The sequence below is a fragment of the Leucoraja erinacea genome, chromosome 27 (assembly GCF_028641065.1).
Source record: "Leucoraja erinacea ecotype New England chromosome 27, Leri_hhj_1, whole genome shotgun sequence".
Lineage (NCBI taxonomy): Eukaryota > Metazoa > Chordata > Chondrichthyes > Rajiformes > Rajidae > Leucoraja > Leucoraja erinaceus.
The window spans coordinates 18,782,768-18,810,379 of record NC_073403.1 but is presented as its reverse complement, the minus strand read 5'-3'; the positions used below and the strand labels follow the sequence as shown (position 1 = coordinate 18,810,379).

General features: G+C 45.2%; 1 protein-coding gene across 2 annotated transcripts in view; it reads left to right on the top strand.

Annotated features, from left to right (window-relative positions):
- mpp2b (MAGUK p55 scaffold protein 2b) overlaps positions 1–27,612 on the top strand; it is a 528,409-nt gene that overhangs the window by 334,429 nt on the left and 166,368 nt on the right. Inside the window, exon 1 of one of the 2 annotated variants that reach the window (XM_055657233.1) lies at positions 12,712–13,853. The exons of the other annotated variant lie outside the window; for it this stretch is intronic. The gene's annotated coding sequence lies outside the window, so the exon portion shown is untranslated. Of the gene's footprint in view, positions 1–12,711; positions 13,854–27,612 lie in introns of those variants that run through there. 2 annotated transcript variants of the gene reach the window in all.

The window sequence follows — 27,612 nt, the reverse complement described above, 5'->3', positions numbered from 1 at the left end:
GGCGCAAGAGAAGTTGTTTATGGAACACAGCCGGACTCCTGAGGTTATTTCTCCGTGTGAGTGGAGCGCACATAAAATACCAGTAGGTTGCTTTCGGTCAGTATATCATTTTGACAGCGAGAGAGAATGCGTGCTAAATACGTCCTCTTTGAATGATTTTGGTTCTTGAGCACAGTATCACTTTTGCTCTAGGTTAATGGGCATCAACAATCACTGGTGCATTTGGGAGAATCAGCCCTCTGTTTGTGGCCACCCTATTTAACAAAGGGTCTTTCAGAGAGTTAAATAAACACGCTCCAATTTTACAATTTAAGAAACCTGTTGAGACGAGGATCTGGTAAATAGGTGGCATGGCGCTCTGTTTTTGTGGGCTGCATAATCTAGTTCTTGGGAAAAAATTGAATGTAATGGATTACCATGGCCTTACTGTGTGGATCAGGAGGCTGCAATGTTCATTCTAGGATTCGCTCACTGTTTATCATAGAACTTAGAATGTAGAACAAGGATGGGCCCTTCTGCCCACAATGTTTGTGCAACCACGATCTCAATGTTTGTGCAACCAGGTCTCATCTGCCTGTCCATGATCCATATTCCTCTCTGCCTTGCATGTAAAAGCCTCTTAAATGTCGCTATTGTTGCCCCCACCACCGCCCCAGGCAATGCGTTCCAGGCTCCCACCACTCTCTGTGTAAAATTAAAATTTTCCTGCATATCTCCATTAAACCTTCCTTCCCTCAAGTCCAAGTCCATTTGTCACCGCCCCAGGCAATGCAATGCTTCCAGCAAAAGCAAATTATCACCATAACACCACTACTCTAAATAATGTAAAAACGTTTAAAGTTTTCGTTTACAGTCCGAATTGCCTCCATCAACCTCTCCTTCCCTCACCGCATGGCAACGGAGGCGTTTGCCTGACCATAGCAGCTGGAACAGTCCGTTGCAGGGGTGGAAGGGGTCTCCCATGAGACCCGTATGGTTCACCGTATCACCGTATAGTTATGTCCTCTAGTGTTGGCCATTTTCATTCTGGGGAAAAGGTTCTGACTGGAAATCCTATCTATGCTCCTCATAATTTAATGTACATTTAATTTAAAGATATAGATTGGAAACAGGCCCTTTAGCCCAACATATCTGCGGCAACCATCAATCACCTGTTCACACGTGTTTAATGTAAACCCACTTTCTCATCCATTCCCTGCACACTGGGGACAATTTAGAGAGGCCTACACACCTGCAGATCTTTGAGGTGTGGTAGACAACCAGAGCATCTGGAGGAAACTCTTGTACTTGAGGTTGGCTTGATTGTATTTATGTATAGTATGATGAAGGGTCTAGACCTGAAATGTCACCCATTCCTTCTCTCCAGAGATGCTGCCAGCCTGCTGAGTTACTCCAGCATTTTGTGTCTATCTTATGTATAGTATTATCTGCAATGATTGGATAGCTTGTGAAACAAAGCTTTTCACTGTTTCTCCGTACACGTGAAAATAACAAACCTAAACCTGAACCTCTGTGCACCTGTTGTGCAAAGGATAGTGGACCTGGAGGTGTCCACTCAACACTATAGAATGCGTGGCTTAATGCCACCTCCAGGATCTTTGGAATGGGCCAGTCACTCCTGCTGCTCACAGTAGGGTGAGACCTGGAGACACAAGCAACTCCAGATGCTGGAATCGTGAGCAAAACACAAAATGCTGGAAGAACACAAGCAACGTCAGGCAGTATCTGTGGAGGGAATGGAGAGACAATGTTTCGGATCGGGACCCTTCTTCAGAGTGATTGGAGCAGGGAGAAAAAGCTGACAAAGAGAGCTGGGGGCAGGACAAAGCCTGGCAAGTGATAGGTGGATACAGGTGAAGTGGCAGATGGGTGGAGTAAGAGACAGAGGTTAGACGTGAAAAAGAGACAGGTAAGGTGAAGTATGTGGTGTGACCTGCGTCTTCATGATGTTAGGGGGAATTCAACTCTCTTCAAGTTAATCAACTGCTGGCCCTTCTACAGGCCTCAAATGTTGCCTCATATAGCACCCACTGCACGCTGCAAGCCAACCCCATGCAAGCTCGGAACCCATGCACGTTCTAATTCCCCATTCAATGATCCCCAGTGACCGTACCTCACCCCCCCACTTCACGCCACCGCTCTCCCCAACCCAAAAATATCCTCATGGAGTTTGTGGAGCATGGGCCAAGGATTGCAGCCTCCATCGCCAGCAACAATCAACATCCTGTCTCTCTCCCTATCCATGACACACCCTCATCTTGAAGCCTCTCTTCCATGCAATTCCCCACACTGAGATGCGGGTCCAAGACTTAATTGACTACATTTGCATTCTCTGCTCTGATGCAGTGCTCCAAGGAATGATCTTTCCTTGAGTACAGTTAATTCAATTGCACCTAGTGCCTTTCGCCTCAGCTGCTAATTAATTTCTAGGTGGTGAGGATGACAGAAAGTACAATAGGTGCACCAGACACCGACTGTTTAAAATGTCTCTGCTGTTGGTGAGAATATTCCACCAAAAAGGTTGTGTCTGAAGGACAAGACCCATTGAAGCAGTCATCGTAAAGATAGTGCCGATTTATTTTCCATCTTCTGATATCTATCTATATTACTAAAACTCTGTTCTTGACCGGTTTTGGCTTTCTGTGCTGCGGTTTCCGAGAGTACGCCGTTACCTACGGCCGTCATTTTTGGCCACCTCGCTCAGAGCCCGCCTACGCCGCATGTGTGCCGAGGATTTTTCCTGTCGATGAAAATTGACAGAGATATTAATGTTTTTACAACATTCCCCATTCTTTCTGCTGCCCCCGCTGGAGGGAGAGGGAGGGAATATAAAACCAGGAAGTGGTGTGCCTCAACCAGTCTCCAAGTGGTGTCTCTGCAAGTGGTGTGCCTCAATCAGAGCTTTGAATGACACTGACAAATGTCTACAGCACTGTGAGTACCCTTAATTTGGTTTGAAAATGAAAATATGGTTAGAGGTAAAAAAGCACTGCCTGCAGATGATTGTTTGGGTTGGGGTTGAAGTGAAAAGGCACTCTCTCTCCCCCCCCCCTCCTTCTCCTCTCCCCCCTCCCTCTCCTCTCCCCCCCCTCCCTCCCCTCCCCCCCTCCCCCCCCCTCTCTCCCCTCCTCTCCCCCTCTCCCCCTCCCCCTCTCCTCCCTCCCCCCTCTCCTCTCCCCCCCTCTCCTCTCCCCCCCTCTCCTCTCCCCTCCCTCTCCCTCCCCCCTCCCTCTCCTCTCCCCCCTCCCTCTCCTCTCCCCCCTCCCTCTCCCTCTCCTTCTCTCTCTCCTCCTCCTTCTCTCCCCTCTCCTTCTCTCCCTCTCCTTCCCCCCCTCTCCTTCCCCCCCTCTCCTCCCCCCCTCTCCTCCCCCCCCCTCCTCCCCCCCTCTCCTTCCCCCCCTCCTTCCCCCTCTCTCCCCCCCCCCTCCTTTCCCCCTCTCCTCCCCCCCCTCCTTCCCCCCCCTCCCCCCCTCCTCTTCCCCCCTCTCCTTCCCCCCTCTCCCTCCCCCTCCTCCCCTCCCCCTCCTCCCTCCCCCCCTCTCCTTCCCCCCTCTCCTCCCCCCTCCCCCTCCCTCTCCTCCCCACCCCCCCCCCTACCCCTCCCTCCTCCCCCCCTCCCCTCCTTCCCCCCTCTCCTTCCCCCCCTCTCCTTCCCCCCCTCTCCCCCCCCCTCCTCTTCCCCCCTCTCCTCTCCCCCCTCTCCTCCCCCCCCTCTCCTCCCCCCCCTCTCCTTCCCCCCCTCTCCTCCCCCCCCTCCTCCTCCCCCCCCTCCTCCCCCCCCCCCTCCTCTCCCCCCCCTCCTCCCCCCTCTCCCCCTCTCCTCCCCTCCTCCCTCCCTCTCCCCCCTGCTCTCCTCTCCCCCCCCACTCTCCCCCCCTCTCCTCCCCCCCCTCTCGGTTCTGCCTCCCCCCCCCCTTCTTCCTCCTCCTCCTCCCCCCTCCCCTCCTCCTCCTCCCCCCTCTCCTCCTCCCCCCGCTCCCTCCTCCTCCCCCCCCTTTCCCCCCCCCCTCTCCTCCCCCCTCCATCCCCTCCCCCACCGTCCCTCCCCTAAACCCCTCCCTAAATCCCCCTCCCCTCCCCACACACACCCCTACCCCTTCCCTGCTCCCCACCTCTGCCCCCGCCCCTCATCTCACCCCCCTCAGCACCCCTCTCTCTCCCCTCCCCTCTCTCCCTCCCCTCTCTCCCCCCTCTCTCTCCCCCCCCCCTCCCTCTCCTCCCCCCCCCCCCTCTCCTCCCCTCTCCCCCCCCCCCCCTCTCCCCCCCCCCTCTCTCTCTCCCCCCCCTCTCTCCTCCCCCCCCTCCTCTCTCTCCTCTCTCTCCCCCCTCCGCCCCTCTGTTAGCGCGAGTGCGGGGGGGGGGGGGTATTTACTTGGTCTATTATTTTCTGTATTTTTAACTATTGGTTTTCTAAATTTCTTCCTCGCGCTTGCTTATATTCTCTGTTGGTTTCCGCGTAAAAGCACAAAACATTGAATGTAAGTTAGCTTCCTCTGCATTTGATCATGAATAAATCATCTACTTCAATTTACTGGGAACACCCTTATTTCAAATCAAGAGTCAAGAGTGTTTAATTGTCGCGAGTACTGGCAATGGAACAATGACGTTCTTGCTGTAACTTTACAGGCCCATTAACACAATAATACACTCATAAATATATAATAATCAGTCAAACATTAAATTAATAATCAATAATACTAAAGTAGCCCAACCATAATAGTGCAACCAAAATGAAGTCCATACAAAACACAGCTTATTTCCACGATAATGATTAGTTTGACCATTATACAGTCAATGGTTCAATGCTACTTATTGTCACAAGTACGTAGGTCAGTGAAATCCTTTTTTGCATTCAAATCAGTAAAAAATCTTACTATATCTAAGCACAATCATTGCTAAGTACAAGAGTGTCGTCGAGTCATAGAGAATGGAAACAGGCCCTTCAGCCCAAATTGCCCATGCTGACCAACATACCCTATCTAAACTGGCATCACCTGCCGGTGTTTGCCCCATAGCCCTCTAAACCTTTCCTATCCATGTACCCGTCCAAATGTTTTGTGGTAGTATCTGTGTAGTATCGAAATAATAGATTACAATGAGGCAGTACACAAGCGTCAACACGTTTCTGGTGTCATCTTGTATCCTTCAGGTCTCAAAGTTCTTAAAAACGTCATCTTATCTTGGGCTTAAATGCCTATTGTCTTGCAGGCAGCACTGGGTCGGTGAAGCAGTGATCAGCCTGGCCTGCCGATGATGTTGGTGTTCTGCACCCTGCCGATGCAGGACATGCCTGATCCATGCCTGATAGAATAATAACTATTATTGTTCTTATGGTGCAATTATCGTTTGTTTTTTGTGTGTACGTGTGTGGGTGTGTGTGTGTGTGTACACGCACACATGTTGGTGCACACACAAAAATACGTAATAATAGTGCAATAATATATATATATATATATACACTAATGTATATATTGCACTATTATTGTTTGTTTTTTGTGTATACGTATGTGTGCATGTGTATATACACATGCACACATACATACACACAACAAACACAACAGTGCAATAATAACAATAATATATATGATCTATATATATATGTGTATTTGTGAGTATGTGCATATATACACATATTGAACTTTTTTTCTCTCATTTATTATATTGTTTACAGTGTACCATGTTTACATATTCTGTTGTGCTGCTGCAAGTAAGAATTTCATTGTTCTGTCTGTGACACGTGACCTTAATCCACACACCTCTTGATTCACACACTTGTCTTGCCTCTGTGGGGTCTTCAGAGATGCCTGATCCAGTCATTCCCCAGCTGTTGCAGGGCCTCCAGCGGCCACTCCATGGGCAATTCGATCCAGACACGGTGACCCTTGCCTCTCACCGTCAACGCTCTGACTACATGCACCGCGGCGCCTCTCGCAGCCCAGCTGGCCAGGTTCATCTGAGCGGAAAAAGATACAAAGTACTGGAGTAACTCAGCAGGTCATACAAGCATAGAAACATAGAAAAAAGGTACAGGAGAAGGCCATTCGGCCCTTTGAGCCAGCACTACCATGCGATATGATCATGGCTGATCTTCCAGAATCAGTACCCTGTTCCTGCTTTCTCTCCATACCCCTTAATTCTGTTTGACAGCATCTCAGGAGAACATGGATAGATGACGTTTTGGGTCGGGACCCTTCTTCAGACTGTTTGCATATTCCATGATAACGGTGTGGATATCTTCCATAACGGTGTGGATAATTGGCCACCGTTAACCAGAGGGCCAGAGAGGAAACCCATCACCACAGTCACAAGTGTGCAAGTTCCACACACAGATAGACTGGAAGTCAGGATGGGAATAGTGCTGCCTAGGACAAATAACCAGATTGTTGCCTCGTTTAAATTTCCATGATACGCTATCCCCCACTGCTACAGGGAATAAGATTGAAGCCATTTGGACTAAATTATAGGTCACAAAGAGACCAGTGGAATAATATATTAAAAAGTTGAGTGCCATTTGATTTAAGTTGATGCTCATGAAGCTGGGCTTGAGCCGGGATTTGGCCACAACTTGGTCAGATGGTTAAGGAAAGTTGCAGCATAGATGTTTCGTCAGCGAGAGGCAGGTGAGATGTTAAAGAATGCGGCACTTTGAAAGATACAGCCCGGAAACAGGCCCTTTGGCTCAACGAGTCCACACTGACCATTGATCACTGGTTCGCACTCGTTCTCCGTTATCCCACTTTCTCATCCACTCCCTACACACTTGGGGCCATTTACAAAGAACAATTAACCTGCAAACCCACACGCCTTTGGGATGTGGAAGGAAATCGTGGAACCTGGAAGAAACTCTTGCGGTTACAGGGAGAAAATATCACTCCACACAGAAGGCAGATTATTATCTGAATGGTGTCAGATTAGGAATAGGGGTGGTCCAACAAGACCTGGGTGTCCTTGTACATCAATCACTGAAAGTAAGCATGCAGGTACAACAGGCAGCGAAGAAAGCTAATGGCATCTTGGCCTTCATTGCGAGAGGATTTGAGTTTAGGAGCAAGGAGGTCCTACTGCAGTTGTACAGGACACTGGTGAGACCACACCTGGAGTATTGTGTGCAGTTTTGGTCTCCTAATTTGAGGAAGAACATTATTGCTATTGAGGGAGTCCAGCGTAGGTTCACCAGGTTAATTCCCGGGATGGTGGGACTGACATATGAGGAGAGAATGGACTGACTGGGCTTGTATTCACTGGAATTTAGAAGGATGAGAGGATATCTTATAGAAACATATAAAATTCTTAAGGGATTGGACAGGCTAGATGCAGGAAAAATGTTCCCCATGCTGGGGGAGTCCAGAACTAGGGGGGTCACCGTTTAGAAGAATTCACCCAGAGCGTTGTGAATCTATGGAATTCTCTGCCACAGGAAGCCACTTGACTGGGTGTTTTCAAGAGAGAGTTAGATTTAGCTCTTTGGATGAACGGAATCAAGGGATATGGGGAAAAAGCAAGAAGGAGGTACAGGTTTTGGATGATCACCTGGGTATTTGGCATTGTAAGACAGACACTATCCCTACGCATCAAGTGATTCCAGATGGGCAATAGATCTGCTTTGTGAACTATTGTTCATTAGCAGCATTGGAGGGAAACATGGGCTGGAATTAATGCATCAGTCAAAATTAATCCGGAACATCAGTTTGAAGCAAAAATTATATTTAGATATATTTAAACTTAGTTATGAAGGCACATATATTGCGATTGCTTACGAATTTAACTATTATATGACGTGAAAGGAAACGGAGGTTGTTGATCTAATAGCCACAGTTTGTGGCTATTAGATTTTACTTCCCACACATGAGTATAACAGAGCCTGTTGGAAAATCTGCTTACTGAACATTGCTGTGAGAATTACCCCTCAATGTTCCATTTATAGAAATGAATGATACTTGCAAAAAACTCAATTGTTATTGGGATTAGTATTGCTGCTTTATTTACTGATCGTGGTCTTTTTAATTATTTAGACTTTTGGCAATCTATGTTGCTTATGCAGAAGCTCTTTTGTTGTGCAGACGTGCAGATTAGCGTGAGATTGTGTTTTTATGGTGTTGTTTATTACCAGTCTTTTAATACTAGGACGTGAAGAAACAATGTCTCATGCATTGCACACAAATATGATTGATTAGGCCTTAAATAGATGTATTTGCATAATATTTGGTCATTAATAACTGAACAGGAATGCTTTAACACGTATTTTCCAAATAATAAATCCCACTTGATAGAGCTGACTTATTCTATACCCTGGATCTAGGCCTTCCCTTTAATCAACTGCATAAGGTTCACAAACAAATATTTATTATTCCACAGTTACATCGGCACCAGCTTAGCAGTCTCCTTACCAGATTTTTTCCATACTTCCATCGGAATTAAAAACCTTGAGATGCTGCTGTTGATTATTTCTGCTAAAAACTGAAGGTGGGTGGTAGGCTAGAGGATTTGTTAACTTTAAAGAGGATCGATTAACTTTCAAGATTTTGTCCCATAATTGCGATTCCATTAACTCGATGACAAGCTTCTTTGCAGGATGCCATTACTATCTTCAGATAGATTACATTATCGTCACTTCTTTTCATTTGATGCACTTTATTTTGAAGATCCATTTAATGCCTCGATATCTGCTTTCGACATACAGGTTGTAATTTGAAACCATCCGGTGACTTAAATTTGGCGACTTTAATTAAGAGCGGCACAACAGCAAGTCTACTGAACAGTGTATTCAACGTTGCTTTCACCCACGGCAGGGAAAATGCTGCTGGATCTCCCATGGAGTCAGCAGTAAATATCAGTGCATGAACTTGCTCTAATGTTCGAGTCACAAAGTCTTTGAGCTGTACTGTACAGAAACAGCCCCTTCGCCTCAACTGGTCTATGCTGACAAGGTTGGCAAATTGGGCTAGTTGCATTTGCTTACATTTGGCCCTTATCCCTCTAAATCTTTCTTATCCATATGTCTGTTCAAATGTCTATTAAAAGTCACAATTGTATCCGCTTCTATAGCTTCCTCTGGCACCTTCTTCCAGATACTGACAATCCTATGAGTGAAAAAGGTACCCCTGTGGTCCCTGTTAAATCTCTGAAGAAGCCCATTCCTTCTCTCCAGAGATGCTGCCTCAAACGCTGAGTTACTCCAGCATTTTGTGTCTACCTTCGATTTAAACCAGCATCTGCAGTTCTTTCTCACACAAATCTCTCCCTTCTCCACATAAGCCAATGCCATCCTCTACCCAGGGATAAAGATTGGTAGTGTTCACTTTATCCATGCCCCTCATGATACTCTCCAAAGAAAAATGTTCCAGCCTTTGCAACCTCTCCCTATAACTTAAGCCCACAAGCCTAGGTGGCATCCTGGTCAACCTCTTCTGTACCTTTTCCAACTTAATGACAGTCTGAAAAAGGGTCTCGACCCGAAACGTCACCCATTTCTTCTCTCCAGAAATGCTGCCTGTTCTGCTGAGTTACTCCAGCATTTTGTGTCTATCTTCTGTTTAAACCAGCATCTGCAGTGCTGTCCTACACATTAATAACCTCCTTCCTGTATGTGTAGACCTCAACTATACACAGGTGTGGTATCACCACTAACCTGTACAACTGCATCCTAATGCGTCACCTTTTATCGGAGCTATCAACTTTTTAATGTTTAAATGTTCTGATATTCACTGGGGTTCAGGGTCCTCCTTTAACCCAAGTACACACTGTAAACTATCTGCCGTAAACTTTTTGGGACATGTTAGAAATAAACCGTTGCATCCATGGAAAACAGAGGGTCAATCGCAAAATGATGATTTAATCAAGATCTTGAAAAGGAAACATATTGATGAAACAGAAGTAATTTGTCAAAAACTGGAGGCTTGATGATTATCTGTAACATTATACTGTATACGCTAACATTTATTTTTGTTTTGCATCAGTATGGAATAATAATAGAGGACCTCTCAATGCACTGACTGATTGATTGGACCTCCTTTGAAATCAGGCTACTTTAGATGTTTGGGGTAATAAGAACGCACCTTCCTTTCAATAAACCAGTATTTTCGTTGTGGTATTCAGATAAGGATTATGCATCAGTCAGACATTCGCTTTGTGCTTTTTGACATCCGGCATAAATTGGAATGTTATTTTAATTCATTATTCTTTTGTGATCAATTCGTTTACATAGCTGAGCATAATATTACACTATCTGAAAGCAAAACTTGCAATAATGCAATGTCTCATATTGTTCCCATTGCAAATATTTCAAAGTGCTTCCTATACAGTGAACGATCTTTGGAGTTGCCTATTCCCGTGCTTGTGAATGCATTTGGCATTTTTGTTTGGAATAAAACAGAAAATTACGGAAATACTCAGCAGTCAGGCTGTAACTGTTGAAGTGGAGAGAAAGTTAACATAGAAACATAGACATAGAAATTAGGTGCAGGAGTAGGCCATTCGGCCCTTCGAGCCTGCACGGCCATTCAATATGATCATGGCTGATCATCCAACTCAGTATCCCGTACCTGCCTTCTCTCCATACCCCCTGATCCCCTTAGCCACAAGGGCCACATCTAACACCCTCTTAAATATAGCCAATGAACTGGCCTCAACTACCCTCTGTGGCAGAGAGTTCCAGAGATTCACCACTCTCTGTGTGAAAAATGTTCTTCTCATCTCGGTTTTTAAAGGATTTCCCCCTTATCCTTAAGCTGTGACCCCTTGTCCTGGACTTCCCTAACATCGGGAACAATCTTCCTGCATCTAGCCTGTCCAACCCCTTAAGAATTTTGTAAGTTTCTATAAGATCCCCTCTCAATCTCCTAAATTCTAGAGAGTATAAACCAAGTCTATCCAGTCTTTCTTCATAAGACAGTCCTGACATCCCAGGAATCAGTCTGGTGAACCTTCTCTGCACTCCCTCTATGGCAATGATGTCCTTCCTCAGATTTGGAGACCAAAACTGTACGCAATACTCCAGGTGTGGTCTCACCAAGACCCTGTACAACTGCAGTAGAACCTCCCTGCTCCTATACTCAAATCCTTTTGCAATGAAAGCTAACATATCATTCGCTTTCTTTACTGCCTGCTGCACTTGCATGCCTACCTTCAATGACTGGTGTACCATGACACCCAGGTCTCGCTGCATCTCCCCCTTTCCCAATCGGCCACCATTTAGATAATAGTCTGCTTTCCCATTTTTGCCACCAAAATGGATAACCGCACATTTATCCACATTATACTGCATCTGCCAAACATTTGCTCACTCACCCAGCCTATCCAAGTCACCTTGCAGTCTCCTAGCATCCTCCTCACAGCTAACACCGCCCTCCAGCTTAGTGTCATCCGCAAACATGGAGATATTGCCTTCAATTCCCTCATCCAGATCATTAATATATATTGTAAATAGCTGGGTCCCAGCACTGAGCCTTGCGGTACCCCACTAGTCACTGTGGGGAGGGAAAGAGAGAGAGGGAATGCTGGGGCTACCTGGGGAAGGTACCTGGGGAGGGGGTGGTTTCGGTGGGAAGGGATGAGTTAACCAGGGCTGCGGAGGGGAACCACCCCCTCCCCCGGTACTTTCCTTTGCAACCGCAGAAGATGCAACACCTATCCCTATACCTCCTCCTATACCTCCTCCCTCGACTCTGTCCAGGGACCAAAACAGTCCTTTCAGGTGAGGCAGAGGTTCACCTGCACCTCCTCCAACCTCATTTACTGTATCCGTTGTTCAAGATTTGCCCTTATACATCGGTGAGACCAAACGTAGACTGGACGATTGTTTCGCGGAACACCCTCGCACAGCCCGCGTGAACAAACCTGACCTCCCGGTTGCTGGACACTTTAATTCTCCTTCCCATTCCTACACAGACCTCTCTGTCCTCGGTCTCCTCCATTGTCAGAGTGAGACTAAACGCAAATTGGAGGAACCGCATCTCATATTTCGTTTGGGAAGCTGACAGCCAGTGGTATGGATATTGATTTCTCTCACTTCAGGTAGTCCCGGCATTCCCTCTCTCTCTATCCCTCCCCCACCCATTTTGCACTAGCTTCTCGCTTTCACCCTACAAGCAGCTAATGGCCTGTTTTCTTTATCTTTGTTACTTTTTTGCATATCTTTTATTCATAGTTCTTCATCTCTCCACATCATCGTGTCTATCTCTCGTTTTCCTTATCCCTAACCAGTCTGACGAAGGGTCTCGACCCAAAACTTCTCTCCAGAGATTCTGCCTGGCCAGCTGAGAAATTCCAGCTTTTTGTGTCTCTCTTCAGTTTAAACCAGCATCTGCAGTTCCTCCCTGCACATGGTCTATCTATTGTCGTTTGTACAGAGATAGATCTGTTCTGCATGCTATTCAGTCAAATCATACGGTACATGACTACAAGACATCTTCTTCTGGAACAGCACGCAGGGTGTTGCCACGTTCTGGTGCCGTCTTGTAACGTTCAAGTCTCTGAAAAGTCCGATCTTGGTCCAAAGAGATATTCACGACTCATTCTCTCTTTCCAGTGCCCACCCACATCCTACCCTGGTATGCACACATTTCTCCACTGCAGCACCCGTAGTTAGGATCGAACCCGGGTCTCTGGCACTGTTAGGCAGCATCTCTACCGCTGTGCCACTGTGCCAGAAAACCTTACTTGCTGCGGCTCAACAGGCCTATAAATTCAATAATACACAGATATAAATATATAACAATTAATAATACAATTAATTAAAAACTGATACTAATAATAGTGCAAAACTGAAGTCCATAGTGCAACCTGAAATCATGATTGGCATAGATGTTGTGGGCCGAAGGGCCCGGTCCTGTGCTATGCTGCTCTATGTTCTATGAGCACATTGCTAGAAATGTAAGAGTTTGTGACTATGCAGTGACTATGCTGCAAGAGTACTTAAATGACTGTAAAGCACTAAGAATTGGCCGGAGATTGTGAAAGGCACTATATAAAGACGAGTCTTCTTTTCAAACTAGCAAGTAATTCAGCTGAACATGTTCACGGGATTGCTGGGATGTATTGCCATTGAGGGGCGGCAATGGAGAGGAACATAATCACTGCTTGAGTCATTTGGTATTTAGAATGAAGGTTTTTGTGCAGTATTACGAAAATGGGATGCTAGATGTACCAGACAAAAAGCCAGCCTCCAAATGTTAAATTATCATAGTTATGCAAACCTACCTAAGTGGCCAGTTGTTGAGGGGCGTTCATGAACCAATAATTACCCTGCCACGATATGAGAAGCAGATTCTGTTATCTTCCACTTGGACCCAGGGAAAATCATTGGCAGGGAAAACGGATAGGAAGTAAAACGTCACTAATTCACACGGAGGTTTGAAAGGTTGTTTAAGCTGTAAGGGGAAATGTACAATTATAGTTTTGCTTTCAGGGCTGTGGAGGTAGGCAACTAGTAGAACTACACAGAGTGAAGGTAAGGTAGCTGATATCAATTACATCACCTGACAGTGACACCTCCCCATTGAAGACTCTGGCCCATTCAAATTGTGTGTGTGTGTGTGTATAAAGCAAGGCTTGGAGTACTTAGCTGGACAGAAGCCACTGAGAAGGACCGTAGGCATATTAAACTGCTCAGTCAAACATAAAACCTGTCAGCTTCTCTTCTCATTAAAGAACTCAGTAACAGCCAGCTGGCGTGCAGCTTGCTTGACCTCTCGAAGAAGAGAGAGGGCCATGAGACTCTGCTCCTTTCCCACAGAGAGCGGAGGCAGAAAGACATTTCTGAGCTTGGGGAGCTAATGGTCAGCCTCATAGAGCCTCCTCACAAGAGGGTTGTTTAGCATCTATTGGAGGGACCGACTCAAGTCAAAGCAAAGGAGGTAAGATTCCTGTCATGAATGAGCTACTTGAATCATTATTATCCACAAAGTGTCTGTTGTAATGAGGATTTAGTTGTTGTTTTCAGACGCATAGTATAACCCAGGGTGATATGTTGATCACAGTGCACAGCAGTACTGTTTGTTGAGCTGCTCATTAGAAGGAATTATATTGGAATACAAGCTTTGTTGCAACTCTGTACGCTTTGCTAGATTCTCTGAAATAATTGTAGCTTATTCGTTTCCTGTGTACTTTGGCTTAGCCCTCTTCGAAACGGTGAAACAATGAGAGAAGAGGAACAATGAAGAACTGTTAGTGCAAGGCTGCAGAAGCTAATGCCAAGTGTCAAGTCTAGGCACAGAGTAAGGCGAGGATTAAACTTGTCCTGTCACCAGCAGTACTGAGAGTGAGGTATTTTACCTTGCCATCTCTCTGAACGACACAGAGCATTTCGGTGAGAAAAAACATCTTTGCCAGGTTACACTAACACCCCGGGTGTGCAGAAACGACTTGCATTTCAATCAGTTTGGCTGCTGTCTGAACATTATTTAAAGATGGAGTGGCTGTTTTGAACTGTACTTTCTGCTGGCACAAAAAAAACCTCAGAGTTTCTGCACTGTATTTACTGCCTGGTGAGATGTAGTTACAGCAGTGGAAATCAATGCAGCTGCACACATGTTCACAGCGTCATTTACAAGCTTGCGTTCCTGCTGTTTTAAAAGCTAAACCCTTTAGAATAAACCTTGAAACAAAGCGTGGGCATAGAAAGTGACCACATCGCATGACAGCTGTCACCCCCTATTTTGTTCATTTGGAAGATTTAAGCTCAGATTTTTATCAGTCAAAGAACTTGTTAGGTGAAGCCTACCTGAAACGAATGTACTACACAAAACCCTTATAAGGAGCAGGTATTGTGGAAATTAGGATCGAAAAATAAACGAGAATTGGAATAGCTGAGCGAAAGTTGGATAACGTGTTCTCGTAGAATGTAGAACAGTACAGCACAAGGACAGGGCCACAATGTCCTTGCCGGACATAACGACAAGTTAAACTAATCTCCCCTACCCACACGAGATCCATATCCCTCCATCCCCTGCATATCCATGTGCCTGTCTAAAAGCCTCTTCAATGCCACTATCGTATCTGCCTTCACCACCACCCCTTTCCATCAATTCCTCTTGGGGAATATCTTTGACTTTCTGTATATTATCTGATGAACAAAGCACCCAGGGAATGGATAGTTCCCAGGTTTGGAGGGATAACAGGTGCATGGATAGGACAGGTTTGGAGGGATTTAGGCCAAAGGCAGGCAGGTGGAACTAATGTAGCTGGGACATGTTTGGCCAGTGTGGCAAATTGAGCCAAAGGCCCTGTTCCCACGCCGTATGGCATAAAGTACTGGAGTAACTCAGCGGGTCAGGCAGCATCTCTGGAGAAAAAGGATAGATGATGTTTTGGGTCGTGAATGATGGTTATCTCTTTAAACCTGATACAGAGATCTATTTTTATAAATGTTAAATCTGAATTTTTAGTTGGATATTTAAGGGAGAGATTAATATGCTTCACTGAATAATTTTCCTGCGAACCTTCAAAACAATGATGTATGTGTTAGATGAGGAAGCTGATGACTGCCTTTATACATGGCAAGTGTAAAACATGTGTTCCTGGTGTGGCTTGTCTTGGTACATTAGAAAGTTTTAGTTTGGTTTTACTTTAGTTCAGAAATACAGCGCAGAAACAGTCCTCCATCGAGTCCGTGCCGACCAGCGATCCCCGCACACTAACACTATCCCATTCACACTAGGACCAATTTACAATTTTACCAAGCCACTTAATCTACAAACCTGTAGGTCTTTGGGGTATGGCAGGTAACCGGAGCACCCAGAGAAATCCCACGCAGGTCACGGGGAGAACGTAAAACTCCGTACCAACATGAGTCAAGAGTCAAGAGTGTTTTATTGTCATATGTCCTAGATAGAACAATTAAATTCTTACTTGCTGCAGCACACCAGAATATGTAAACATAGTACACTATAAACAATATGATAAATGAGAGAGGGGAAAAAAAGTTCAGTGTGTATATATACACATACTACCAAGTACTGTACTACTGTAACGCTCTATGACTTAAATTGAATCCTTTCAATCTTTATGTAGAAACAAAGAACTGCAGATGTTGGTTTACACCAAAGATAGACACAAAATGCAGGAGTAACTCAGTGAGTTAGGCAGCGTGATCCACTAAGTTAGTCTTGCACTTTCAATCTTTCACCAGTTAAACCGAATATTCGGATTTCTTTTTATATCAACAAACATGATGACTTCAGGTTTTGTCCATATCTTTTCTCATTTCCCATGTCCTTGCCTACTGACTCAGCGGGTCAGGTAGCATCACTGAAGAAAAGGAATAGGGGACGTTTTGGGTTTAGACCCTTCAGACTGAGAGTTGGTGGGGGGGGGGAGGGAAACTAGAGGTGCCTCTCCCCCATTCTCCCTTGACTGTCTGAAGAAGGGTCTCAACCTGAAACGTCACCTATTCTATTTCTCCAGAGATGTTGCCTGACCCACTGAGTTACTCCAGCATTTTGTGTCTATCTTCAGTGTAAACCAGCATCTGCAGTTTCTTCCTACCCATTTGCTCAGCCGGACTCTTTTTTCCTCCAAAGCCTCCCCGTGCCATTCTCCTAACTTGTAGTGCAGTTCCAGCATTTTCTGTTGTTTAGTTAGTTAAGTTTAGAGAAACAGCGCGGAAACAGGCCCTTTGGTCCACCGAGTCCACTCCGCCAAGCGATCCCTTGACATTAAAGCCATTCTACACTTACTAGGGACAATTTACAATTTTACCAAAGCCAATTAACCTACAAACCTATACATTTTTGTAATGTGGGAGCAAACCGGAGAAAATCCACATGGGTCACGCGGAGAACATACAAACTCTGTACCGCCAGCACCCGTAGTCAGGATCGAACCCGCGTCTCTGGCACTGTAAGGCAGCAGCTCTACCGCAGTGCCACCATGCCTCCCTAACTGCCAGTGGGCCTGCTGCCTTGAATCATCAGTAGAATAGGACAAGACACTCAGTGCTGATTGGGATGAGTGGGAAGCTGTGGCCGATGACTGATGTGAATAATGTCTTTGGCTGTGGATAGGAATGTGCCACAATAAAAGCCAATGCTTTTGCATCATAAACACGTCCACAGAATCATACATCACCTTACAGCATTAGTCAATGAGGCTTTTAGCCATTACACTTATAGCACACTCTGCCTTTTCACAATCGGCTTATTTAATCATCAATGGGAACACAGTGCATCAAATGGCTTGACCACAGTCTCAAAGCTGCCGGTCATCTTGAGAGAGGATATCAGTCAATCAGGCAACTGTAAATGTCACATTAAAGGAAAAAACCCCAATAAAACTAATGATAGGTCGCAGTTAAAGTTCACGATACAGTGGCCATGGTTTTCCAAAGAAACTCTGTGAAAATGGGAATTGTTTTTTCATTCAAAGCACATTGGATAAGAGGATCTCTTTGAGGATTCTCAGATTATGCAAGGTTTTTAAAAGGTAAATAGTGAAGGATTGTTTGCATTGATTGAGAAATAGCTAAACGTGGGGGTTATCGTGAGGGGGAGTTAAATTAAATGAATGTACGCTAGGGATTATCTGACCATCTAAAGCTCTCATGTTAGTTGCTGGGTTTGATCATTTGCCAGCGTTGAGCTGCCTGTCATGTCCTGATGTGCTAGCTTGGTTGACGAGCTTCATGCCTTAAAGGAAAAGTCTGAAAATAACCCCAGAGGATTTAACCTAATTTGAGAGAGAATGTGATCTGCGTATATATATATATAAAGAAGAGTACGAAGGGATCGGAGAGGAAAATGTGATTAAAAGATATGGTTCAAACTGAGAACCCAATTAAGTGGTCGGGCACAGTCTGCTGGGAGATGGCCCCTTGCGTTTCTTTGATGATGTGACATAGGTTAGATTTTACATTGAGATTCTGCAAGCTGTCTCTGAAGCCATCGGATAACATCTGTTAGATGTGATTTTTTTTCAGCAAACCAGTTTAGTCCCAACAGTGGAAAATGCAAATGGAGCTGGAACCTTGAGATTTCACTAATACTTCCTCACGCGCGTTTCAAGATCATTTTCTTATGATTTCTAATAGCGTAATGTTAACTTCCTTTCATTTTAAAACACTGACTGAGTCTGGTTCCATGCAGCCTCTCTCCATTATTTTATTCGTGCTCTAGCTTCCTGCAACATGTTTTTTTCCTACATTGCAGTTGACAATTCACTTAGCGTTGCCCAGAACTTTTATTAAATCCAGTGTATGAGATGAATGTTATTCACTGCATTTGCAAATTAAGATTCTATCTCAGTGCTAGGCATTTCAGGTAAAATACTTTTTGTAAAGATTTTTTTAGCTGTATGAGGCCATTTATTGAAACGTATAAGATTATTAAGGGTTTGGACACTAGAGAGGCAGGAAACGTGGTTCCAATGTTGGGAGAGTCCAGAACCAGGGGACACAGTTTAAGATTAAGGGGTAGGCAATTTAGAACGGAGATGCGGAAATCCTTTTTCATACAGAGAGTTGTGAATAGACAATAGACAATAGTTGCAGGAGTAGGCCACTCGGCCCTTCAAGCCAGCACCGCCATTCAATGTGATCATGGCTGATCATCAACAATCAGTACCCCGTTCCTGCCTTCTCCCCACATGCCCTGACTCCGCTATCTTCAAGAGTGGATTGGTAGTGGAGGCCAGTTCTCTGGAGGCCTTCAAGACAGAGGTAGATAGAGCTCTTAAAGATTGCAGAGTCAAGGGATATGGGGAGAAGGCAGGAATGGGGTACTGATTGTTGATGATCATAGAAATGTTTATTGTCTATTTCATTAAATATATTTCTTTTGGGGGTTATTTTACTGCTTATGTGTTTAGAAAACTGTTATGGAAACTACCAGCAGAAAGCTTGAAAATCACTTTCAATTTACTGAAAATGCAGGAGCTTCTGGAGACATTGTTTCCTGAACCCCCACTGAGGCACTGCCCCTGGAACCCGCCAGTGGCCTAGCCAGCCTGTCGTGGAACAACCCCATTGAAGAAGATAACAGTGGTTACCCAGACCTCGTTGCTGGTTGTGAAGGGGCCCCCATAACAGTTCAAGCTTCAGGGCCTCAAAAATGTAGGTCCGCCACTGGGCTACTGTAAGCATGGTATGCATTACAGTATGGGATGGCTCACAGATAATTATTACAAATGTCTAAAGGGTTGTCGACGTGCAATATGGAAACCATAACAATATAATCAATTTCATGTACAGTTCTGCAAAGTTTTCATTGTATAATGTTTGCATAACTCATGTAGAAACCTCTAACCTTTTATAAATCGGCAGGCACATACTTTTAATTCTGTTAATGTGCCTTAATTCATCAGTAGTTTTATGTTATCTTACCTTGCAAATTAATGAACTGCAGTAGTTAATGTGTGTAGGCATAAGTGCACATAAAACACATATTAAACATAATGGCAAAAAAAGTATGCTTTTAATTAAGCAATACCTGATCAACCATCTCCTGTTGCTGCTCTGTCGATTTATAACCCATAAACGCAGATTTAGGCCATTTGGCCAATCGAGTCTACTCCACCATTCAATCATGGTTGATCTATCTTTCCCCCTCAACCCCATTCTTCTGTCTTCTTCCCATAACCCTTGACACCCTTACAAATCAGGAATCTGTCCATCTCCGCCTTAAAATTACCCAATGACTTGGTCTCCACAGCCGTCTGTGCCAATGAATTCCGCAGATTCACCATCCTCTGGCTAACATAGAAACATAGAAACATAGAAATTAGGTGCAGGAGTAGGCCATTCGGCCCTTCGAGCCTGCACCGCCATTCAATATGATCATGGCTGATCATCCAACTCAGTATCCCGTACCTGCCTTCTCTCCATACCCCCTGATCCCCTTAGCCACAAGGGCCACCTCTAACTCCCTCTTAAATATAGCCAATGAACTGGCCTCAACTACCCTCTGTGGCAGAGAGTTCCAGAGATTCACCACTCTGTGTGAAAAAAGTTCTGCTAAATAAATTCCTCCTCATCTCCTTTCTATAGGTATGTCCTGCACATCCTAGTCTATTCACAAAGGTGCATCAGATGTTTCAATATGCATCAATGCATCAATAACACATTCCAGCCCGCTGAGGACTGATGTGAATAGTTTGGGTGTTAAATTGGCGGCGCAGTTGGTTAAACAGATCAAAATACCTTGAACAGCACAGGCTCCATCCATAGCACTAAGTTAAAAGGAATGGGAAAGCCAAGAGGACAGAAAGCTCCTGAGGTGCACATTAGGTACACTAAATTAGTATTACAGGAACATTACACTTTACACCTCCCTCCTCCACCATTCAACAGTTTAAACAAAAAGTCTGGGAACAATGACTTTGTCATATTAACTGATAGTAAATCAGATTTCCGAGTAGGACACTTTCATACTGGAATTAAGAGTGAGGATCAAGGGAATAGTTTCAATGCTTTTTCATTGAAGGCACAGGAACTGAATGTATGTTAGTTATTCATTCAGTTAAGGCAAAAAAAAAGGCAAGTCTGACCTTGTTTAATCTTCATCCCATATCCATGCAAAATTTCACAGGCACCATTGGAAACTTTGATTCTTCCCAGAGACAGAACACAGATCAGTTGTAGACACAAGAAACTCCAGCTGGTGGAACTTTGAGCAGGAGGTCGGGTAGCATCTGTGGAGGGAATCGCAATGTCGTTTCTCAGTGACCAGCATGGGTGGACTCGGTTGATTATGTACAACTGGAAGATGAGCAGGGAAACTTGTACAATTTGGAGGAAGGAACTGCAGATGCTGGTTTAATCCGAAGATAAACACAAACAGCTTGAGTAACTCAGCGGATCAGACAGTATGTCTAGAGAAAAGGAAAAGGTGACATTTTGGGTCGAGACCCCTCTTCAGAATTACTCAAACTTGTACAATTTGTTTGACTCATCGATAGAAAGGCCTGTTGAGAGAGAGAGTGGTCTATCTCTTCAACTTAAGACGATTTCACTCAGCCATTCCCCTATGAGCCTATTATTTTAATTATCTCCTTGCATTCGAAGCTGCTCCATTAATCTGTTTGAGTGCACGGGTAGTTTACTTCCCACGTGGTAACTGATGTCCGAGATTGGCTCGAGCTGCCAAATTCTAGTAGATTGTGAAGAGCATTCATTCACATCGCATCTTTCAGGAGGTTGGAAGTAACTCAAATAGCAGGAACTCAAAGGTAACAATCGAATTATTACTTCTTCTGCCACATGTTGGTGGGCAGAGAAAGAGATGGATTAGATTAATGTGTGGCTGAGAAGGTGATTTGGAAGGGAGTTAAGGGCCTGTCCCACTTAGGCGATATTTCAGCGGACTGCCGGCGACTGTCAAGTTGCCAGCACTCGCCTGAAACCAGGAACTGGAATGGCGACTTTCAGAGTGGAGACACACACACACACACACACACACACACACACACACACACACACACACACACACACACACACACACACACACACACACACACACACACACACACACACACACACACACACACACATCGCAAAGGAGGGGGGGCCAGGGCAAGTGGGGGGAGCGCTGTCTGAAATTCACACGGTGCAAAGCCAAGGTGATACAGACACACACTGCGTTGAACAGGAAGGTTAAGACTGCTAGCACAGTGTACGGTAAGTTCTTTAAATGAGGAGGGAGGGGAGAAGGGGGGGAGGGAGTGGAGACACTTTTAAGAAGCCAGACAACTTTTAATAAGCCAGAGATACACAGCCTGAAAGTTCGGCGGGCATTTAACATTACCAGTCGATTATCCTTGGTTCTGAAAATTGGTGCTTACCTTTTCCCCCCCAACGAACTAATGAAAACGACCGGTCAGCAAAGGCGATTAATTAAAACTACCTACGACTACCTCGACTAGGTATAACTACATGGCGATCCCACTACAGCTGCACCTACGACTACAGGATCATCGATTTCTCCATGGAAACCTGGTCGCAGAAAATATTTCAAACATGTTGAAAATTGGTGGTTTCTTACCTTTCCCCCCCGCCCCAATGCGAACTGCGATCATGAAGGGTGACTCACGACCATGTGGTCATGTGGCGCAAAGGCGATTAAAAAGTTAAACACTAGGATTGTGGGGCATTGGGACTCCTGGACTACCTCATGTTGAAGAACTATGGCAAATTTATGGAACTAGTCACATGGCATATTGATCCCAAACTACAGCTGCTAAACCTGGAGACTGACTAACTCTAAGGATAACTTCGATTTTCAAACAATATTAAAAACCATCTGAGGATGGCAACCGAGAGACTTTTTGGTCGCAGAAAAATTTTTCACACAAAATGTTGGGGACAATCTTGTGGCTTGGTGACGTTTTGGTTTCTTGGTCCTCCAAAATATTCCAAATGGAATTCAGAACCAGTGGATAAACTGGAGGGGAACTATTACTGAGGCCGCAGACTGATTGCTCCCGATGTTCCTGTCCACATTTGTGGCCTACGGTTCCGGAGCCTCCGAAGCTCCGGGTCGGGTCGGTGGACAATGGTAAGTCCTGTGGCCGTTTTAAGCTATGCATCTCTGGGCGATGTTGTCAGCCGAAGGCGCCACCACACATCTCTGAGAGACTGCAACTTGATAGAAATTCCCCGCTCCGAAGTCGGTAATGGGGAGCTCCAGGGCCCCATCATCTGAGTGTCAGGTCCACCATGAATTCCGTGAGACTGTTTAGCCTGGAGGTGGTTAGATTCTGTTATAAAAGATGTTGGGCTGGAGAGAAGGGGTGACGTTTCCGGCCTTAGGAGGCCGCCGCCGGCTCCACGATGTTAGGCTCAACGACACCGGAGACCGGACAGGGAAAAAGTCGGGTCCCTGAATGGGGGAAGACATTAACGGTTTCCCCCAACCCCCACATATACACAGCTAAAGAAAAATAATAAAAACTAGGGTCAAGACATACATTTAACAAGACAAAAATTAAAAAAAAGACAAACGAACTGTAGTTGAGCTGCTGCCGATAGGCGCCACCACACCACAATTTGATAGAGAACAGACAGGGGGCAAGGAGTAGGGATAGGTGGATGTTTGTCCACGTGTCAAGCAGAGACTAGTGCAGTAACACAGGGATCAGCAATGGCAGTTTTGCTGGTCATGATATAGATTCATAAATTGGATGTTATTAAATGTAATATCTTCAAGTTTACAGATGACCAACTGGCTGGGAGATTGGGTTTGAGAGGAACCCAGAGAAATTCCAGCTTGATTTGAACAGCTTAAAGGAATGGTAGCTGCAGTATAGTGTGAAGTTATTCAATACAATGGCAATTCAGTCATTAACTGCATAGTGAGAGATTGAGAAAAGGTGAGGTGGAACGTGTCTGGGCAGGCAATATTTTCCATTCTCTATCCAGTGTCAAGCATCAGGGGAAAGAGGTACAGGTATGAAAATGCATTCCTCCAGATTCACAGACAGTTTTCTCCCAGCTGTTATCAGGCAACTGAACTGTCCTCTCACCAGCTAGAGTGCGGCCCTGACCTCCCACCCACCTCATTGCAGACCTTTGAACTATCTTTAACCATACTTTTTTCGACTTCACCTTGCACTAAATAATATTCCCATTATCCTGTATTTGTACATTGTGGGAAGCTTGGTTGCAATCATGTATAGTCATGCATAATCTTTTCGTTAACTGGACAAAAAAACCTTTTCACTGTACCTTGGTACACATGACAATAATACACTAAGCTGAAGTGATCTTCACCAATCTATCATGGCCAACTCACTATGTGCCTCTTACCAGGCACTGAAAGGGAGCATGCAGGTGTACCGGATGATTAATAGCAAGAGTATTTTTATAAAGGAGTGGGGATGTCTTGCTGCAGTTCTACTGAGCATCCGTATGAGCAACTAACCAATGTCATTTTGTGGATCAATCCATTGGGGACTGGGCCAATATGCAGAATCTGCACGGCAGGTCTGGGACCAGAGGGCATAGCATCAGAATAAAAGGAAGTACCTTTAGAAAGGAGATGAGGAACTTCTTTAGTCAGAGGGTGGTGAATCTGTGGAATTCATTGCCTCAGAAGGCCGTGGAGGCCAAGTCAATGGACATTTTTAAGGCGGAGATTGTCAGATTCTTGATTAGTTTGGGTATCAGGGATTATGGGGAGAGGGCAGGAGAATGGGGTTGAGAGGGAAAGTTAGATCAGCCATGATTGAATGCTGGAGTGGACTTGATGGGCCGAATGGCTTGATTCTGTTCCGATAACATCAATTTATGAAAGGGTAAACTCCAATTTCTAGGCGGAGACTTCTATTATGAAAGATAGAAGGCAATGTGTATTTGCATTACCATTATTAGTTGTAGACATCCAAGTGTGAAATCCAATCTGCTTCTCGCTATTGAATAGCACTCCTCAGAAAGCTTTGATTTCTTCATCCCTTTTCCTGATTTGTTTTCCATGTCATTCTGAAGGCTGTTTGAACAAATGACAAATAAGTGCATACAACTTGCTCCCCTGCTGCTGTTGCTTTGCCATCCACCGCGAGATGGATACAACCCACCGTTAACCTGCTCAGCTTCCGTTCTACCTGGGACCAGACTACAATAGCATGCTAGCATGGACAAAAAGAGCTGAAGCTGGAAGGTGAAATGGGGATGACTTTCCCTGGCATCACTGCTGAATGTGGCATAAGAGATCTCTGTAGAATAGAATTTGCACAAAGGAACAGAGTTGTGATTGTTGAAAAGTTGTCATTTGCAACCGCAGGACACCCACTCATGTAATCCTTAGCGAGTGCATTTGACCAAGCCATCTTGCATTGTTCTGTTGATAGCCCAGAAGTGGGGATGTTTTACTGAAGACTACATCGTGTTTGATTCTGTTCACATTCTGACATTTGACATTGCTGACTACTTTGTGTAAAATATCCTCAAGTTATGCTTGCTTTGAACAGGTTCCACTCCTCTCTCTGATGGGAGTTCTGTGAGACCCTGTCTCATTGCTTCCCCTGTGTGACTCCTGCTCTATGACCATGTTCTGACCCCGGATCACTACCACAGCCACGTGTGTTTCTGCCTATCAACCCAAACCCCCCCCCCCCCCCCCCCCCCCCCCCCCCCCCCCCCCCCCCCACTTGTCGCCTCCGTTCTATTACCTGCCATGCCATATTCTTCCCCTCCTCTCTTTTAGCTTTCTTCCCCACTCCCCTCCCCACAATCAGTCTGATGAAGTGTTGTGACCCGAAACATCATCTATCATTGTACTTCCGGTGGCGCTGGTGCCAGCAGCCTCCACCTACAGCCCGGTATCTTTTTGTTTTTTTGTTTATTTTGTTATGTTAAAAGTGTATTTTTTTGTGTTTTTATGTGGGGGAAGAGGGCACGGTGCGGGGGATACCGTTCTTCAGCCGCTTCCTGGTGAGGACGCGACTATTATTCGGGTCGCGTCCTCCCCCCCCCCCCCACAGCGGCCTACCTACCTGGATTGGCGCGGCCTTTCCTGCCGGGATCGACCGGAGCTCCAGCAGCGGCGGGACAGCGCTGGAACATCGCGGGGCTGGCGATGCCTTACCGGGGGTCGCCGTCTGGAGCCCGGAGTGCTGGACCTGCTGCACCAACATCAAGGAGCTGCCCCCCAACGCGGGCGGCGCCAGCGCGGGGTCCTGTGACTCTGCCAGCTCGGCCTGTGGACTCAGGAGCGCCTCCGCGGCTGATCAGAACCGGGCCGCTGGAGGAGGAGGATGCTCACCGTCGGGGCTCGTCTCGGCGTCAGCGTTCCACCAGCGTGAGGGCCTGAACATCGGGCCACCCGGGGCGGCGACTGCAGGTGCTTGGAAGGCCCCGACTACGGATGGACACGGAGGGGAGGCTGGCTGGACTATGGTGCCGTCCTCACCTGGGTGCCATTTATGTTATGTTGTGTTGTGGACTTTTTGTGTTTGTGCTTTTGTTAATTTTTTAATTCAATTTCAATTTTATTTTTTTAATATGTTTTATTATTTAATTATTATTTATTTTTATTATTTTTCTTGCGATTTTTTTTTTTTTTTAACGATACTGCTGTACGGGAAATTCATTTCGTTGTCTCAAAGTGAGGCAACGACAATAAAATTTGAATACAAGAATACAAGAATACAATACTATCCATGTTTTCCAGAGATAATGCCTGACCCGCTGAGTTACTCCAGCACTTTGTGTCTCTTTTTGTAAACCAGCATCTGCAGTTCCTTGTTTCTACATTGCAGTCTTTGCCTGCATGCATTTGGATAATGTTCAGACATTAGTTTGCAAGTGACAGCTAACAATGTTGCCACATAAGTACCAACATCAATAACAAAATGCCCAACAATATACCCGCTATACAAATGCAACTGCCATTGATGATATCATTAATCATCTACTCCTGGATCACCATTGAAAATAAACTTGATGGGGCAGTCATTTAAGAGTTGTAGTTATACAAGCAGATCAAAGGCTTGATATACTGTGGTGAGAGATTCATCTCCCCATCATTAACTCCATCTACACTTCACGCTGCCTTGGAAAAGCTGCCAACATCTGCTTCTCCTGTCAGGCAAAAGGTACAGACTTGAAAACTTGCATCACCAGACTCAGGAACAGCTTCTTTCCTCCTGTTATCAGGCTTCAGAACAGTTCTTCCATAATCTAGAGCATTGTTCGATTCACCTCTACTCCATTTTGGATATTGCACTTTGGCTATAAAACCCATGCGTTACAATACTGAGAACTATATTCTGCACCCTGTATCTTCCTCTTTACTCCACCTATTGTACTTGAGTTTAACTTGATTAGTTTATTTTATCATTGTCACGTGTACTGAGGTACAGCAAAAAGCTTTTTGTTGCATGCTATCCAGTCAGCGAAAAGACTATGCATGATTACAATCAAGCTCCCAAACTGTACAGATACTGGATAAAGTGTGTGACGTTTAGTGCATGGAAACATCGGATTAGCGATAGTTCGAAGGTCTCCAATGAGGTAGATGTGAGGGCAAGACCACTCTCTAGCTTTTGAGAGGATTGTAGGTATTATCTGATCTGATAACGGAATCAAGGGGTATGGGGAGAAAGCAGGAAAAGGGTACTGATTTAGGATGATCAGCCATGATCATATTGAATGGCGGTGCTGGCTCGAAGGGCCGAATGGCCTACTCCTGCACCTATTTTCTATGTTTCTGATGGGATAGCATGTTGAACGAAACATTTCACTGTACCGCTGTATATATGACAATAATAAACATAAACTCAATCCAGACTCCCGAATGCATTTTCATTGTCTATAAAGCACACGTCAGGAGCAATTGATCCTAGGCTCAATTGATTCCCACAGTTTCAACTGTTTGATTGGGCTCAGCATTGCCTCATGACCTCAGGTTATCCCCCTGAAATATTACATCAATGTCCATGAAAGTTTGCCACTTTTTCATAATGCTGTGGTCAGCTCAACAATCTCACTGTCTGTGACCCTAGAAGTCAGGCCCAGGGATATCAACGCTGTATAGTAGTTTATTTCATGTCATAGTGAGGGGCAGTACTTGATCCATGCTATCAATGGGCATAAAAGTAATGTCTGGCAATAGGCAAATCAGTGAAAATACGTCTCTTGATTGCTTGAATAATAAATACAGCATGGAAACAGGAGCTTCCCTCCACCAT